This window comes from Stenella coeruleoalba, assembly GCF_951394435.1.
Source record: "Stenella coeruleoalba genome assembly, chromosome: 13".
Taxonomy (NCBI): domain Eukaryota; kingdom Metazoa; phylum Chordata; class Mammalia; order Artiodactyla; family Delphinidae; genus Stenella; species Stenella coeruleoalba.
This window is the reverse complement of record NC_137159.1, coordinates 53,502,540-53,517,986: the sequence shown is the minus strand read 5'-3', so window position 1 is coordinate 53,517,986 and position 15,447 is coordinate 53,502,540. Positions and strand designations below refer to the sequence as shown.

The following is a 15,447-nucleotide window of genomic DNA, read 5'->3' as shown; positions in this document are numbered from 1 at the left end:
GGACGCGCAGGCTCAGCAGCCATGGCTCACGGGCCCAGCCGCTCCGCGGCATGTGGGATCTTCCCGGACCAGGGCACGAACCCGTGTCCCCTGCATCGGCAGGCGGACTCTCAACCACTGCGCCACCAGGGAAGCCCGAGATTAACATTTTAATCAGTGGACTTTGAGCGAGCAGATTCCTCTCCATGATGTGGTGAGCCTCATCCAATCAGCTGAAGGCCTGAATATCGAACAAAGTCTGACCATCCCTGAGCAAGAAGGAATTCTGCCCGTTGACTGCCTTTGGACTTGATCAGCAACTCTTCTCTGGGTCTGCAGCCTGCTGGCCTACCCTGCAGATTTTGGACTTGCCAAGCCTCTATAATCACATGAACCAATTCTGTAAAATCCGTCTCTCTCTCCTCTCTCAGAAATATATTTCTGTTGGTTCTGTTTCTCTGGAGGACCCTGTCTAATACACCCAAAGTGTTATCAACCCTATTTTATGGATGAGGAAACAGCTTCAGTGAGAACAGAAACCAAAATCAGGCCACTGCAATGTAAATTGGTCACAGAGACAGGTGCTGGGTCTGCATTCTAACATGATGACTTCGCCATTTAGTAACATAAAAACCCAGGGCTGGAAGAGATATGTCTTGATCATATCACTTCTATTCTTGAAGATTTCCAGGCATGTAACCCCACTCCTCACTTACATGACCCGTTGCTTCTTCCTCCACTGCCAATTGGAATGACCTTCTCTCCTAATTTAAACTCATTTTCTTTGGTGATATCACCCACACAGGAGAAAAGTACTGCTTATAAAGTTTCTAGCAGGAGCCCTCCATGAACTAAAAGACAATTTTAAATAGCATGTGGCCCAAAGCTAAGAACACAGCAGCAGATGCACAGAATAAACAAACAATTGTGTTTGTGGTATCCTACAAAGGTGATCTAGGCTTTGTAAACTATAAGGCAAATATACAAATGGAAAGTACTGTCATCATTAATGTTCCAGGTTGCAGGACCGGATGAAGTTGAGAGTACACTCAGTTTCTCAGGTCTAAGAAGCAGATCATAAAAGCTTCTGGTTCAAGGCTGAGACTACTCCATTCTAAAAATTAGTTTAAGTGAGATGATATGAGATTTAACACTCTAAACTTAACTAAGTAAATTCTGGACCCCTAGCTTAGACCCTCTCCAAACCCTCCAAATCCTTTCCTTTCTTCATAGTAAAATAAATAGGTGCCCCTTCTCTTATTAAAGAGAACTGTTTTGGTCGCAAGAAATGGAAACCATCTTACATTAACTTAAATGCACAAGTGTAGGTCTCACAGACCCTGAAGGCAAGAGCAACTAAACCTAAGGAGGGGACTGGAATCAGAAAATGGAAAGCCATGGGGAACCCAGGGGCTACTCCTTCTTCCTCTCACAAGGACTCCATTCTTGTCTCTCTGCTAACTCAGTCCATATAGTGGGGAAAAGCCTCCTTCCTGGTCCAAAATTTATAATGTCTTCTTTGTTCAAAAGTCTAGCCAAGAATGAAATCTCTTGGTCCTTATTCCAGATTCTTGGGTAAGGAATTTTGACTGTTCACCTTTAAGCCAGATGTTCACCCCTTATCCAGTTGACTGTGGCAGGGGTCTGGGGTCAGTTAGTACCTCCCATGTGGCTGGCAGAGGACCTATGACTATACACCCTTGTGATCCAGGACCATAGGATGGAGACAGGAAAGTCACCCCCTAAATTGTCAACCATACCAGTGTTTCTGAAAGTTGCTCTGCATCCAAACCACCTGGAAAGCTTAGAAAAAACAGATTCTGCAAGCCTGCTCTAGCTCAGAGACCTTGGACCAATAGCTTCCAGCTGCCAGCAGCACTGTCTACTTTCCCCAGAATGTTCTAGGAAGGGGAAAGGATAATCAGTGCATGTAGAAATAGCCTCTTCCCCTTTTCCCACCCCACCCAAATGGTTCTGTGCAACTGTCTGAATCCCCTTTTTGGGGAAAACACTGTAAAATATCATCAGGCAATGCAGAGTGAGAGATGGGGAATAATAATCTAATAACCCTGTATCAGCCTTTCACCTTGTGTCAAGTGCTTCCCCTCTTGCTAAGCGCTTCCTGCCAGCTGGTCATTGAGCGAGGCTGTTTAATAATTATGGCCTCTTTCCATCTTCACAACGATCCCACAAGGTACATGCTTTTTATTCTCATTTGACAGACGAAAAAAGTGAAGCTCAGAGAGGTTAAGGGACTTGCCCAAGGCCACTTAGCTAGTCAGTGACAGAACCACTTGTATGTTTGTCTCCCTCAGTTCCATGAGGCCAGGGATGATATGTCATTGCTTTTGCCCCTCCCAGGATCCATCTGCAGCACCTGGTGCCTGACACAGGACAGCTGCTCAGTAGTGTTTATGGGGCAAATGTAAAATAAATGAATGGCAGCCTGACAGTCTTCAGCAAGCCCATTCCATGTGTTCCTACCAGAGCTCCCCACCCGTCTGGTTGTTGCACCTTGGCAGGTCTTGGTGGGTTATAAGTCGACTGAGATACATAACCTCTCAGCTGCTGGGGCAGCCAGAGCCCTTGGACCAGTAGCTTCCTCTGGCTGGAAGCAGCCTTGTCTACTTTCCTTAGAATGTCCAACAATATTCTGTTCTACAGGTGGTATGATTTGAGAAAGTGTGGGAAGTACAGCACAGTCTCATTTAAATAGTAAATATATGTCCTGCTAATTAAAAACTTGGAAGGTGGGCTGTGAACCCACCCCAACCCTTTCGAGTTATCCTGAGACATTTAGAGAATTGTTCTGGGACTTCCCTGGCAGTCCAGCACGTTGAGACTCCGTGCTCCCAATGCAGGGGGCCCGGGTTTGATCACTGGTCAGGGAACTAGATCCCGCATGCCGCAACTAAAGATCCTGCAAGTCACAACGAAGATCCCGCGTGCCACAACTAAGACCCAGAGCAGCCAAATAAATAAATATTTAAAAAAGAAAACAAAAAAGAAAATTGTTCTGTATCCTCTCTCTTGGGAAAGTCCTGGATGACAGCCCTCATGAGCCAGCAGCCTGCTCCCTTCCAGCAAGAGCACCCAAAGGCTCCAGAGTTAAACTCAGACCTTAATGAAAGGCCGGCAGCATCTGGCATTCTTCACGTGAAACCCAGAGGCCCCCAGCTTGATGCCAGGACTCCGAAACGCCTTTCCTGCCAGGGGATTATGTTCATTTGCACAGGATCTGAGACAGAAATTCCAAAGAGATGATACTGGAAACCAAAGGCCTATATCGTATTAATAATACAGACAGGAAGACTCCCTTGGCAGCTGGTAGCAAACCTATTACATAAAGAAGGGGCCCTGGTCCCAACCCCAGCCCCAGCAAGCCAGCCAGGTCATTTCAGATTACGAATAGACACAATTCAAACTTACTATGTCTATTAGAGACTTCGTCTCTGTTTAGCTATTAGGTTTACGCACTTACATGCTAATTTCTGAGTCAAAGAATCAGAGATCTCTCCAGATGAGGTATCCACCACAGCTCAGCAGGCTACAAAAATCAAGCTGTACTTACCCTTCATTGGATCCTCCGTGCCCGTGTCTGGGTGCAGCTGCAGCAACGAGCAGAGGCCAGAGTCGGTGGAAGGCTGGGTTACAAGGCACAGCAAGGAGAGCATCAGCTCTGCATTCAGAGACCTTGGGTCAGAGGCCTGTCTCGGCCACTCACCAGCTTGGTGACTGTGAAAGAGAGAGAACCCACATTTTTAATTGACGATTTTAAACTTCAGCCAGCCCAGGCACCCTCAGCTCTCACCTATCCCAAACCCCGATTCCAGTTCCCAAATTCCTATACCCACCACTTCTTCAGTCAGCAAGCAAGCTAGCTAAGCGGAGGTCAAAAGCAGACAATCACACCTTTAAATGGTATGATTTCAAATATACACAGACAGCCCTCAGCTTTCTCATCTATAAAACGAGAACGCTAGTAATCCCTGCCTGGGTTCTGAACCCTTATGGGTTCATATTCTTGCTTGGGATCATTAGTTGTATAACTTTATTTAACCTCTCCTGGCCTCAGTTCCTCATCCATAAAAGGGAGACTGTCCTGTGGAGAGGGGTCATGAGATTGGTATATTTCTTCTTTTGTAAACCGCCACTTGTTCTTTTGGAACACTTAGATTATATTGGTTTGTAAGAGCTCTTTATATATTATAAACTTTAGCCCTTCCCCATTAATACCACATTTTTTGCTTAGTTTATCTTTTATTTATGACATATAAAGTGCTTAGCATGGTGATTATGACATTGGCAGCAATTTTATTATTGAGAAATGGTTTCTACGTGGAAAGTTCTAGAACAAGATGAGCTATCATTACTTTGTTATTACCAACAAGGGCAAGGCTGGACCCAAAGAAAAGGAGCTCTACCTTCCTGGAGAACTGAAGCCAATTTGAGCCAGCTGGAAGCAAGGGGTGCTATGGAGACAAACGTGACTGCCTAGGGCTATGCTAGAGACCTGAGGTCCTCAGGTGAGAAAGACAAATGTTGAGAGGAACCAAGATCCCGAAAATGAAGGGCTTTCCTGGAATCAGATTACATCCCATCACCACCCACAACATATACACACACACACATCATATATCGGACATCACACATATACATACACATCACCCACATCACACACACATACACATAACCCCCCCTCACACACACAACACACACATTCATACTCATCACGCAAACGTACATTTCACACCCATCTCTCTCTCTCTCTCTCTCACACACACACACACACACACACACACACACACCACACACGAGAGCAGTAGAAAGGCTCACAAGAAAGACCGCCTTACATCACACCTTTGGAGAAAACAGAGAGCAGCTCACCTGAAGAGCCGGCACCGGCTAGAACAGAAACCAGGCTGAGAAAGTGCCTTTGTGTGAACAAAGGTCACGGTTGCTTAGCAAGAGGAGCTTCTGGGAGCAAAAGGAGGACAGTAATCTGGGTGCCTGTGTGAAGACCTTGCAGGACCTACACTTTCTATGATCCTCAAAGCAGCCCTCGGAGGTGTCCGGGACAGGTATTTACAGGCCCTTTCACAGAAGGGGAAACTGAGGCTTAGAAGGTGCATGTTTTATTTTAAAACAGTTCACAACTATCAGAACCAGGGCCAGGGTCTGGGTCTTTTGATTCCTATTCAAAGTCATTCATTCAACAAATATTTACTGAGACCCTACCTTGGGCCTGGCCTTAAGTTGTCGGTTTGTTTTAACACCTGGTTATAGAAGGTTTCTGAGTTCCTTAAGCCTTTCCATGTTGGCCTAATGCACCCTAGGATTCCCAGAATCAGCGTCTCAGGCTGCAAGGATCCTTGGAAAGGACTCTGGCCAGACTGGCATGTCTCAGGGTTTTGCAAATATTCCTATATCACATGCCTAAGAAAACAGAACATTGTTCTGTTTGCCAAACAGCTGGACCGTGGCCGCTCTAATAAAGACCAAGCTCAGGGGCCAAGCAGAATCCTCCAGTTTATTTAATAGCATAAGGGGTTTGCAAGTCTAGGAAATACCTCTGGTTTCACTGCCCTGGTTGAAAACCCTTTTACATTCTACTTCCTGCTGACTCAGCACGATGAACATGGCTTGGGTTTGGGCTGGAGGGGTGGAAGATACCTTTGTCCCTAACCCCAGTGCACTGGCTTGCCAAAGCAGCCCCGTGGGCTCCGTCTCACTTCATTCCCCCAGCAAGCTCCTCCACCACCGCCTGGACTGTTCATGGGTCTGAGCAGTGATGAGACCACAGAGACCCAAAGCGTGCCCAGGATGAGCTGCCACATGGAACTCACAGCTCTCTTGGTCCCTCCCTCCTCCCCGGTACCCTCTCCCTCAAGAACTGCTCCCCTTTCAGGAAAGTCTAATCAGCAGGCGGCCAGATCCGTGGTAACTGAGCTCAGACACTGGATCGAATGTCCGGTGGGCCCCCACCATAAACGGCAGGTCACATAATTCAACTTGATCCCTCACTCCATCCTACACTTTATATGCTTCGGGGGACACGGCGGCTGATGGTGAGAGAGATAAGTCCCTGCGATGGGGCTGCAAGATGAGGGATTGCTCTCAAATGGAAAAGTTACTTCGGATCCAAAGAGGAGCAACTGGCTCAAGACCTTGCAGAGGGGAGAGGAGGGGAGGGGAGGGGAGGGCCACCCTGGGGAAGCCCAACCCCAGTCCCCGTTTTCCACTCTGACCCCCATCAGGAAGACTCGACCCTCCTCCTTACTCATGCCCCAGGCAACCTCAGAACCCTGTTGGGAGGTTTTGGAAGCCCCATTTTCTCATCTGTAACATGGGAAGGAGAAAATCTGCTGAGAAAATGAGATAAAATAGCAATGCACATCAGTCCTAGGAGGAAGAAACTTTGAACTGGGCAAGAAGGTTATTTTCCATCCACATGACCTGGTAGCCACAGAGCAAATGCTTCATTTTGTTCACCAGCAGTGACAGGGTTGAGTGGGAATGACGGTGGCACTTGGTTTGTCACCGAAGGCCTATGCAGTTGATATGTAAGAAGACAAAGTCCTCCACAGGGCCTCAGAAAGAGGCTCGGACTCCCCCTTCTGTTTTCACAGACCCAGCGCCCCCAGACCCCAGGAAACCAGAAACAAAGGAGCAAGTGGGCCAGGCCCTACTCGTCTCCACCTGCTCGCACCCTCCCAGCTCGGGAATCAGGCCGGAGGCCCATCCTCCCAGCGGAGGCCTCGTACCTTTTGCTGCTGTGTGCCCCGGGGTGCAATCGCCCCTTTTGCTGCTGTGTACCCTGGGGCGCCATCACACCTGCGTCTGGCCTTTTCCTGTGCGCAAATCTCTCTCGTAACAGTTGTGGCCGGACAGGCCCAATGGTAGGGCCGCTGTGCAACAATCTTTAGACACATTGCTAAATATTTCCAGCTGCCCAGAGGGCCCCTGTACTATATGAGGTGAGACTGTGACGTTTCACCGCACAGGCGAGGACAGCCAAAGGGCATCCCCTCGACTTTTCTCTACTGTCCTCCATTTGATGAAAGACTTGTGGTTAAACCTTTACCTTCCATAAACATTTAAAATGCGGTTACCTTGATTTCCATGTCTCATTTTTGTTTTATTAAAAAAATGGGTTCCTTGCAGTAAAACATCTGATACTGTGGATGTTCTGCAGAAAACAGATGTTTCTCCATGTAATAGACGTTGGCGGGCCTCCGCATGCCCACCAGGCCTCAGACTACCACTCAGATGCACGTACCCACACATGTGTCTCATGAAAGGCCGGGCATGGCTGGGTCCCACCAGGGACCCTGAGGCCACAAGGCCGCAAGGCTTGAGTCCCCACAGCCGTGGCACCCTTGAGCCAAGAGGCCAGAGAGGTAACATGACCTGGGACTCACTGAGAGGGCTCACTGCCTCTGAGTTCCGCTCCCTCTCTCTGCCTCTAAGGGGACAGGGGCAGAAGCTTCAAACCAAGCAGGCACACTCTTTCTCAAGGGCACACAAAGCGCCCTCGCCCGCTCTATCCCTCAGGCGCTGGGGCGGACTGGCTCGCTCATTTCCCCAGGAATTTTCTCCCCGTCCCCTCTGGAGATTCGCCTGAAACTGGCTGAGACAGCTGAGACTTGCTTCCTTCCCAGGGATAGCAGCACCTTCATGGACCCTGAAAAATTAAGGGTTATCAAGACCCAAAAGAATTAGCTCCCTGCTATGGAATGTCTCAGGTACTCAGAAAGCTGTTTCTGGGCAACAGGGGACTGTCAGGCTGGAGGGGGTCTCCACCACCCACGTGGCCCTACCCACAGGACAGTGTCCTAGAACTTGCCCAGCACTGGGATGACTGGGTTCCCTTTCAACCTGCCTCTCCTTCTCCTATGACCCCAGCAGCATCACTTCCCCTCTCTGTACCTCAGGATCACTTAAGGAAGCTGGACATTCCTCTCACTGAGCTCCTGTAGTTCCTACAAGCTGAAACTCTGAGCCAATGATTCTGTGAACTTATTTCCCTAGAATTATATTTATAATTCCAAGTAAGATTTGTGGATGCTTATAGAAGTGTACACAAATTTAAAAAAGAGAGAGAGAGAGAGGATGATGACGATGACGACGATATTATAGCAAATGACTAAGAATCAAGGGTAGAAAAAATAAGATGAATCCTGGTTGCTACACAAAATCTTTGCTAAGGAGAACTATAAATTTGGGTCTGGGCTTCCCAGATGCAGAGCAACGAGGATAATACTGTCAGTTACAAGAAGTACGGTGTCACTGAGGTGAAAAAACAGACCATTACTCAGAAGAATCACAGATATTCTCGGGAGTGAGACTTCAAAGCAATTTCTCACAGGGAATTTTGAGGTGTGTAGTAAACCAGTGCTTTTCATCTTGAAAAACAAAAACAAATGGATAACTCTTTTTTTCAAAGTAAAATTTATTTTCAAAATGCAAAGAAACGAAATAGACAAAAAAACTGCTCTGGCTGAAGGGGAGTTTGGGGACAAGGGCTCCATGCTCTGTGCAGGACGCCAAAGTAACCCACAACCTCGCTCCCCAAACAGCTCAGCTGGATTGACCAGGCACTGCATGAGTCACTGTTTCCAAACCCTGCCAGAAGGTAGGAGCCCCCTGGAGGGCTTGCTCAGCACATAGAGCCCACAGCCCCACAGCAAACCGACTGCACCAGAATCTTGGAAGGAAGGGAGACAGGGTCTGATCTGTGTCTCCTGGTGATCTATGTTCAGCAAGCTTTAGAAACACTGCCATAAACCAATACCACAACAGTCTGGCTCAATGAAACAGCAAAAGCTCCTTAGAATGGCGAGCCCCATCCCTGGGAATGTGGCATTCTTTGTAAGGTAAGGCCCCAGAGGGGTAAGAGTACATGGAGTAGGCTGCCAGGGCCACAGACCGCTGATCCGGGAGGAGGCAGAGAATTTCTCTGCTCCCTCTCCGGCAGCCCCGCCCACACCTCCCCACCAGCTGCCCCTTCCATCCTGCTCTTCCCTGCTCTGGAGGTGAAGCAGTCTTGCTGTCCTCTCCTCAGAGACATGCAAATATCATGGCAACAATAACAGGCAGAGCAGGCGACAAGGCTTCCCTTCCGTGCAGCAGAAGTTGCAGAAGCACAAACCTCAGGTGACCTGATGGGCTGTGGACATGTGCTCCATCTTCCTACTCCAGCTCACCCTCCATAGGCCAGGTCAGGCCCCACAGACTCTGCTGTCATCAGGGCATCCAGCTTGCAAAGTCCTTCCATGACTTTCCAACGGCCATGACTTCTGCATATGGAATTATATCATGGCGGTTTAGAGCTGGGGCTCTGGAGCCGTATCAGGTTCAAACTGTGATGTTCTCACTTTTGACTGGTGTGTCCTGGGCGAGTTCCTGCCTACTCAGAGCCCAAGTTTCCTCATCTGTAAAATGAGGGTGTCCACTAGGCAGGATATGCTAGCTTGTTTTGCAGTAGCAAACAACCCCAAAATTTCAATGGATTAAAACAACAAAGGCTTATTTTTTATGCAAGCAAAGTTGGCGATGGCTCCAGAGACCTCCCAAGGCACTCGCCCCCCCTATGTGGAAGCTCAACAATCCAGGCTCTTTCAACCATGTGCCACTGCTGTCTACCACACGCTTCCACGATTAGAATGGGACTCTGGAGGGCCTCGCAGAGACTTTTAAATGCCTCAACCCAGAAGTGATGCACGTCACTTCCCCTCACCAATCACTGGTCAAAACTAGTCACATGGGCTTCCCTGGTGGCGCAGTGGTTGAGAGTCTGCCTGCCGATGCAGGGGACATGGGTTCGTGCCCTGGTCCGGGAAGATCCCACATGCCGCGGAGCGGCTGGGCCCGTGAGCCACGGCCGCTGAGCCTGCGTGTCTGGAGCCTGTGCTCCGCAACGGGAGAGGTCACAACAGTGAGAGGCCCGCGTACAGCAAAAAACAAACAAACAAACAAACAAAAAACTAGTCACATGGCCCTGTCTCCAGCAAGGGTACGGGGAAGCATAATCAAGCTTGTGCCTAGGAGAAGAGAAGCAGACATGGGGGAGCGCTAACCATGGGGCAATGCATAATGGGGGGTTGGTAATCATGCGATCAATGTAAATCTTCAGCACACAGAAAAGTTTTAATAAACGTTCAACATCATTATTACTATCATGGCCTTCCAACGCCCTGCCTTCTCTTCCTTTCTGGCTCTGGCCAGTGTTCTAAGGAGCAGTGGCCCATTTCCTAGCTTGCAAATCCTTTTACCCTCCAGGCTGGGATTTTTGTAGCTCTTCCTTTCCATTAAGCCCAGTATTAATCATGAGATTTACATCAGCCATCGTAAGAACTCTGGATGTTACTACAGCAAGAGGCCAAGGATGATTTATCATCCAATATATACACACAGCACACACATACTTGTTAACACGCGCATATTACAGAGGTCGTTAATTAATGTTTCATCAGCACTATCGCCATCAGTGAATACAGCTGGTTCAAGATCAAGAAGCAGGAGGGGTCACCAGATGCAGAGGGAAGAGCATTCCTGGGAAATGAATGAGAAGCCTGGGTTCTGAAACCTAAGTGTCCACATCTGTGAAATGGGGCTAATGTTCCTGCCAAGCTCACTAGGTTGTTGGGAGGACCCAGCAAGAGCAAGAAGCCGAGTCCCCTGTGAAGCATCATCCAAATGCAGGCCATAGTATCCCCTGACAGGTGCCAAGTACCACGCTGCCTCAGAAAAAAACTCAGCAGAGTCCTTTGAACATCTCAAGTGCTTCTTTTCTATCTCCCAGGGTTTCTCTCCCCAGAGATCTCTGTCCCCCACTAATTCTTATTCCCTTGATAACCAACTCACCATCAGATTGCATAGCCCAGTATCTTCCTCTCTCCAGACTTCCCGGTGAGGGGAGGGGGAAGGTCAGATTGTATTGGGGAGTGTGTGCAGGTTCCCAGGGCTTTTCCTACCAGAGCGCCGAGCTCTGGGCAACAGCTTACTGCTGCCCTAATCGTAATGAGGCTCACGCCACCATTACACAACTTTAGTACCAGCTTTTATGCGGGCATCTGGGGATGTGTGTACTTATGAGCAATCTGTAATGAAAAAAAGACCGACCTGCAGCAGGCTGGGAGAAGAGGGGCCCAGAGCACCAGGCAGGGCAGGCCCCATCACAGGGGCCGCCCCAGGCTCTGGGGACAGGGCTGCTGCCCTGGGACATTTAAGGCACTATTTGATCTCTTGTTAAGTTCCACATGGCTTCAATTTCCACGTGCTCTGAAAGAGAATGGAATTAGAGTCAACAGATCCATCGTGTCTTTCATAAAGATGTGTTCTTAATCAAGGAGATGGAGGAGGAAAGGAAACTCACATTCCTGGAAGGCCTACTATGTGCCAGGACCATGCCAAGAGCTTTGTTTCTATGCATTATCTCATATGAGCCTCACAGTAACCCACTGAGGTAGGATTTGTTATTAACCTTTGTGGCAGTTTGCAAAAAAAAACCCAAAAAGCCACAATATTTTGAGCTGGAGTCTGTTTCTCCATCCTCTGAATCTTGCTTGGGCCAGTGTGTTTGCATTAGCAAACACAATGCAAGCAGGGGCTTGAAAAGTGCCTGTGTATCAGACTTGCCTTCTCTTGCTGCTTTGAACCATTTCACTGCTATGTGAACAAGCACAAGCTAGCCTCCTGGAGGATGAGAGACCACATGGGGCATGACCCCAGCTGGGACCACAAACATAGGAGCGAGGCCATCCTAGCCCATCCAGCCACAGCTGAGGCAGCCCAGACCTGAAGAACACCCAGCCAGCCTGGAGACTCACAGGAAATACTAAATGCTTCTTATCATGAGCCACCCTGTTTTCGGGTAGTTTGTTGTTCAGTAAGAGCTGCCTGATACATCCTTTGTTACAGATAAGGAGTCTGAGGCCCAGAAAGCTCAAGTCAATTCTCCAAGGTTCCTTAACTGGTTAAACGGCAGAGAGGGGTTTGAACCCCAGGCTTATATTCAGTGCGCTGAATTACCATGGTTCCCCTACAGCATGCTGGCATGTGGAGTGGGACTCCCGAGAGCAAGCTGTCCTGAGAGGTGCTGACTCCCCCCACAGCCATTGCCACCATTCCCCTCGGAGGGAAGCTGGAAAGCCTCCAGTGCTCCAGAGACTTTCTGCCTAGGTGGGCTTCGCATCTTACAAAAGGCACAGCACAGACCTGAAAACTTTTCTCTAGATGGCATTTTCATAAATAGAGTCTAATTTTTCCATTGCTTCTTATTTAAGAATTGCTCCATCTTTCCGCCTAAAGAATCATCAGAAGACTGAGGTAGCCCCTGCAAGTTCTCTACTCCTCTGGCTCAGAAACCCTCACCTCTGGTCATGTGTGAGTGGTTTGAAGACAAACCTTTTTGTGTGTGATTTTTGTTATGATAAAATATACACAACATAAAATTTACTATTGTAACCGTTTTTAAGTGTACAAGTCAGTGGTGGTAAAGACCTTCATAATCTTGTGCACCATCACCACCATCCATCTCCACAGCTCTTTTCATCTTATAAAACGGAAACTCTGCACCCATTAAACAGCATTTCCCCCATTCCCTCTCTCCCAGCCCCTGACAAGCACCATTCTACATTCTCTATGAATCTGATGACTCTCGGCACCTCATGGAAGTGGAATCATACAGTATTTGTCTCTGTGTGACTGGCTTATTTCACTTAGTATAACAGCCTCAAGGCTCATCCATGTTGTAGCATGTGTTAGAATTTCCTTCCTTTTTAAGGCTGAATAATATTCAACTGTATGCTTATCCATCCATCCATCAGTGGACACTTGGGTTGCTCTCGTATCTTAGCTACTGTCAATAATGCTGTTATGAATATGGGTGTACAAACATCTGGAGGATAAACCATCCAGTGTATCTGGGAATCCTCTTGTTCAATAGTTATACTAAGGGGAGTCATTTTGGATGTTTGAATTTATGCCCTGAGGAAACTACCTTCCTATCCCAACATCATGTTCCAAGGAGGGCTTGCTTAAATGTGGACACACCAGGATCAGGGAGCCCCAGTTATGAATCCTCTGTGCCCCCAAAGGCAGTTAACTGAGAAGAAATCTCCCCAGCAAAATCCACTGTGCTTGTCAGTCTGTTCTTGGGCTAACCTGTGTACCTCACAGCGCAGCGGAACGATCACATACTTGTCAGTCTGTTCTTGGGCTAACCTGTGTACCTCAGAGTGCAGCGGAAGGATCACATACTTGTCAGTCTGTTCTGGGGCTAACCTGTGTACCTCACAGCGCAGCTGAAGGATCACATACTAGTTCTGGGTCCTAGGGGCAGGGCAGCCCTCCTTCCTGATGTAGAATTGGTTTTAAGTAGAATTTTGAAATAGCCACTGTTACATTTTAGCACTTCTGGGGCTCCTTGTCAGGTCCCTGCCTTCCCTGCTTTGGAATGAGCCCTCCACCACCTCCTACCTTCCCAGCATCAATGTGCTCCACACCCTAGAATAATCTCTCCTCTCCTCCTCTTCTCTCTCCCCCTATTCCTCTCCCCTCCATTCCCCTCTCCTCACCATGTAGATGGGCCAGAGCTGGTGGGCCTTCTTTGGCTGTTCCTATTTAGTTCATTTTAACTATGTCTCATCCTCCATTTAGAATCCCACATATTACCTAGAAGCACCAGTGCTGTTTCACTGGTCTCTCACCTGGAAACAGAAGTGGAGAATCTGCTGGTAGCTGCACCAACTAGTTCAGTAACAACATAAACTGGATTCTAATCAATCTGGAATTTCATATGTAAACTCTCACATCTATGGTGAGGAAGGGGGTTGAGTTTGGGATCCTTCACAGCTTAAAATCTAAAGTCTGAACCTGTTTAAAAATAAAGTGCGTAGAAGACATCTTTTGATATGATTTATGGGATACTGTATGGAACCTGGAATTTATTCTTGAAAGCAATTGTGTGCAGAGAAATTAGCAGACACTAATTGCTTTCAAGAGAAAATTGCATCTCATTACAAACTATTGAATTTTTTTTTTTTAAATGACCTCCTTCCCTGCAGTGAAAACATCTGGATTCCCAGGGGCATGGGCAAAGCCAGAGCCTCTTCCAGCCCAAGATAGGTTTTGCAAGTTGCTGGAGCTCTGAGTGAGAAAGGTCACAGGACAGGGAAGTGTGGGATTTTGTTGTTGTTGTTGTTGTTGTTTGCATGGCAAGTTAAATCTAGTAATGGGGCCATCAGTAACACGGAATTGTTTAAAATCTCAGCTTCAAGCCCAAACTCCACATGGCATTCAAGGCTCTCTAAAATCAATCCAGCTCCTCGGCAACCTGAAAATCCTGTCTTCTGTCTTGGACTGGAAGAGGCTCTCCATAGAGCTGCCTCCTGAGTGCAGCGCTGACGACAGAAGGAAAAATGCCTTTCCAAGGTTGTGGCAATCGATGTGTTCCACGGCCAAGAATGAAAATTTTAAGAATGGTCACTCATTAAGTAATCAGCAAGAATGACTCAGGCACCCATGATGTGCGCACAGTACACCAGCAGCTAGTTATCAAGATCCTGCCTATGTAAACATATCGGTTGGAGCACAGCAGCCCAAGGTCCCCAACAGCTGAAGGAGCCACAGCTTGATCGCGTCACGTCTGAGCGAGCTGCTACACACTTTTATTCTTCAGATGGTCCTTTTCCCAAAGGTAGAAGACGACTCCCTGGGAATGCTGTGTGGAGCTATGTTTTTTCAGACCGTTTTAGTCACAGAATCCTTTCTTCAAATTGAAATTTCACGTGGAAGCCCCGGATTTAAAACCCAAGGCCTACAGGATGGACCCCTTCCTTTTTGGTTCCTTAGGGGCCCATTTTTGGCTGCTTCTTGGGAAGGGGGCTGAGGGGTTGGAAGGCTGTACCCTGCTGTTTCTACAAGCAGATACTCCACATGACCTGGTAGTCCAGAGAGAGGGCCCTCCATGCCCGTCAAGACCATAGGAAAGTAGTTGCCCTCAACCTACTCTGAACCCCTCCTTACCTGCTTTCTCCTGGCTGAATCCCCACTGACTTTTCTGAAGGTCCAAAGCTGTTCTTTTCTGATGAAATCAGTCGACTGATCCAAAGCTAATACAAAGCCAGGCAGTGCAGTGAAGGATGGGGTGGGCAATACAATTCTGAGCCTCGTGTTTCACACTTTCTTCTCTGCATCACACAAGGGACCACACTTCACTGCCTGGGCCTTCAGAAAGGGTGATGAGGATGCTTCCTCCTTCCCTGACTCTCCTCTTCTCCCCTCAATTCCTTTAACCCTTTCCTCCCCAGAGGGTGGCAACCCTAACCATCTCCGTCCTTTCCCTGCCAGCCCCACCCTTCCCCATTCATGTATCAGTTTCTAACCCCTAAAGTCCCTCCCCATATCTTGCAAACATCACAGACTTCAGCAGCATCCTCTGACTGTCCCGGAGCCTCTTCCCAG

General features: G+C 48.1%; 1 long non-coding RNA gene across 1 annotated transcript in view; it reads right to left on the bottom strand.

Moving 5' to 3' along the window:
* The window catches only part of LOC307196347, a 117,470-nt gene that overhangs the window by 69,860 nt on the left and 32,163 nt on the right, over positions 1-15,447 (bottom strand). Inside the window, exon 2 of the long non-coding RNA XR_013831113.1 lies at positions 3,551-3,714. This is a non-coding gene — a long non-coding RNA (uncharacterized lncRNA). The remainder of the gene's footprint in view (positions 1-3,550; positions 3,715-15,447) is intronic.